The following is a 3,352-nucleotide window of genomic DNA, read 5'->3' as shown; positions in this document are numbered from 1 at the left end:
GATGTCAAAAAAGATGGAAGAAAAAAGAAAGGAACTAAAAGTGGGAAAGGAAAATTACATTTTGAATATTTATGTATTAGTATCTTTGATAAGCACTGAATATACATTACCTATTTCTGAATAAAGGATTTTGAGGGGAAACTAGACAGTTCCTTAGAACAGTTGATTAGGTCTTTAAGTATTATACAATTAAAGCAAAGAAATGGGAAAGAGTTCTTTGTCAGTGGTATAAAAAGTTATGTGTGAGGGATATGGAGAAATTGAAACCCTTGTGCGTTGCTGATGAGAATGTAAAATTGTGCAGCCATTGTGGAAAACAGTATGGTAGTTCTCCCTAGAAATTAAACGTTTAATCACCATGTGATCTACTAATTCTACCTTGGGGAATATACTAAAAGAATTAAAAGTAGGGACCCAAACAAATACTTGTTTATCTATGTTAATAGCAGCATTAGTCACAATAACCGAAAGGTTGGAACAACTCAAATGCCCATTGGCAGATGAATGGATAAACAAAATGTGGTACATATATATTATTCAACCCTAAAAAGGAAGGACATTCTGGTACATGCTACAACCAGAATGGATGAAAGTTGAAGACATCTCAAGTGCAATAAAAAGTCAGTCACAAAAAGACAAATATTGTATGATACTACTTGAATAAGGTACCTACAGTAGTCAAGTTCACAGAGACCCCATTGATTGTCAGGGTCCAGTGGGAGGAGAAAATGGAGAGTTGTTTAATGGGTACAAAGTTTAAGTTTTGTAAGAAAAACAAAGTTGGAGATGGATGGTGGTAATGGTTGCACAACAGTGTGAATGTACTTAATGCCACTGAACCGTACACTTAAAAATGGTTAAAATAGTAAATTTTATGTTACGTATATTTTACCACACTTAAAAAAGAAAATAAAAGTTCCATATGCCACATAAAATGTACGTTGAAGTCGACAAGAAGGATCTGCTTGTGAGAGTTCTGTGTTCTTTCCTCTGATTGTAAGGGGAACAGCAGTCACGAGGAAAGGATGAAGATGTGGATGACACCAGTTAAAGCAGAGCAGCCAGGCAATTCAGTTGAAAGTATTTTGACATTTAATTCAGCTGCAGTTTCCCAAGCATTTGATGCTTTCTTCCTTCAGGGAGAACAGACGGATTCCATTGCCTTGACTATTCTGTCCAGAGTTTGTAAGTTCTTTCCAGCTTCACTTCAGAAAGGAGATACAGATGGTAGCATTTCTTTTTCCCTTGTCTTCATCACCTTGCCAATAAATGCAGCTTTCTTTCCAAAGCATTCCTGTTGCACATGTCATGTTTTTTACGCCACCCTCTCCTTTTATTAATGTTTCTGTTTGAGACATATGGGGAGGCATGTGTCTGTGCAGGCACAGTTTCCTGTGCACTGCCAACGTTAAGGCAACTCTTGAAATTTAGGGAATTGATCTTAGGCCTGTAAAACTGATTCAGAGGCCAGAAGGAAGTCTGAAATACTAAATAACAAACAGTATGTGACCAAACTGTAGCCTGCTAAAACCAGGAAACAACTCAGGCCATGTTGACAAAGGCACCACATGTTAATATATGCCACCCAGCATGAAAAATACCACAAGGCTGTTCACTGCAGCACTAGCTGTATTGGGATAGGGGCCGACACTCTCAAAAAGTGTCTATTTATGAAAGACCAATTAAATATATTATGGAACACCGAAAACAGGCTACTGCTAACAGCGCCCTTGTTTGAGTTAGGAAAAGTGCGCCCTCTGGTGGTAGACCAATTCCAAAAAAGGCAGATTTCCTAGACTTCCTTGGGTAAAACAAAGGTATCTCTTTCCCTCAATTCTCACAGCTCCATACCAGTAGTGCACAGGCTGGATTTCAGCCCTCAGGGCACAAATTTCTGACAATTGCAATGCATGGAACCTTTAATTAAGAAGAAAAATCTGTGAAATATATTGTTAAATAAAAATAAAAGGCTTAGAAGAGTGTTTTCTTAAATATATATAAATATATGCATGGAATATTTCTAACAAAAATATCCAAGAAACTGGGTATCTTAACAGTAGGAACTCTAGAGTTTGGAGTTTCAGGTGACAGGTGAGTGAGCCTTTGTACATTGAGTGAAATGCCAAATGTGCTGGCTGGAGCAGCATTAGGCAATTTTCTTCTCCTTCTGCTCTCACTCCACTTCTTCTTTTTCGTTTATGGTTACATGAAGTTGCATGTTTTGAATTGGAGTGCATGGTATCTCCATGAGTGGAATTTTCCCCAGTCTCTGAAATAAGACTCGAACCAGGAGAAATGCTAAAAATCCTCAAGAAGTAATCTGGATATTTCTCATTAAAGGGAAACTGACAAGAAATTTCACTTTAATTAATGAGAGCTAAAGGCTTGTTCTAGTTCACAGCCTTAAGGATAATCTACAAGTATTTGACTTAATTATCTGTGGTTCAAAAAAAATATCTTCCTTTGGAAGGGGGCGTAGGGAAGGTAGAGCAAATTAGGTCAAGTCTAGGGTTCTCCATTTAGTCTGCCACTAATACTGTGTGTGTGTGTGTGTGTGTGTGTGTGTGTGTGTGTGTGTGTGTGTGTCCTGTTGGTTTGGTTACTTTGGAGAACCCTGACTAATACACTATCTGATAGATTAGTCTTCCTTTATCAGTCTAGAATGCTCTTTATTATTCACGTTGGCTTATTTTTCCATACTAATTTCCAATTGGCTTGTCTAGTTAAAATTAAAAACTGGTATTTCTTATTGTAATGTTATTAAATTTATAACTCTGTAACAGATTTTATAAGTTGTATGTTTAATTTAAAAAGAATTGAAATTGTTATGATACTATCGACTCTCCTATGATCAAGGCTATTTTGTATATTTCAGGGGGGCATTTTATATTTTTTTATACATCCAAACATTTCTTAAGATTATTCCTCGTGTTGTCTTTTTTATGTTACTATAAGTGTATCTTTTGTCTATTATATGTTCTGTTTGCTAATTGTTTGCACACTTGAAACCTACTGATTTCTGAATAATTATTTTGTCTTCCACAACTTTTTGAAATTTATTTTTTATTGTGGTAGTTTTCCAGCTGATTTCTTGGGTTTTTCAAGTATAGAATCTTTTGGCAAACTTTGATAGTTTTGCCTCCTTCTTCTCTAATTTTATTTTATTAATTACTTAGCTTTTAAAAATTGCTTTGGGAGATCAGAGGAAGATGGCGGACTACGTAAAAGCCAGTTTCGCCTCCTCTCAGGTCCACATGGAAAGTACAAATTACAAAATAATCAACATGGAGAATCACCTGACGTCCAGCTGATCATAATATATATGTCTGATAATATAAAGAAGTAGCCACAT

The sequence above is a fragment of the Pteropus vampyrus genome, unplaced genomic scaffold, assembly GCF_000151845.1.
Source record: "Pteropus vampyrus isolate Shadow unplaced genomic scaffold, Pvam_2.0 Scaffold41, whole genome shotgun sequence".
In the NCBI taxonomy this organism is placed as follows: domain Eukaryota; kingdom Metazoa; phylum Chordata; class Mammalia; order Chiroptera; family Pteropodidae; genus Pteropus; species Pteropus vampyrus.
This window is presented reverse-complemented; position numbering follows the sequence as displayed.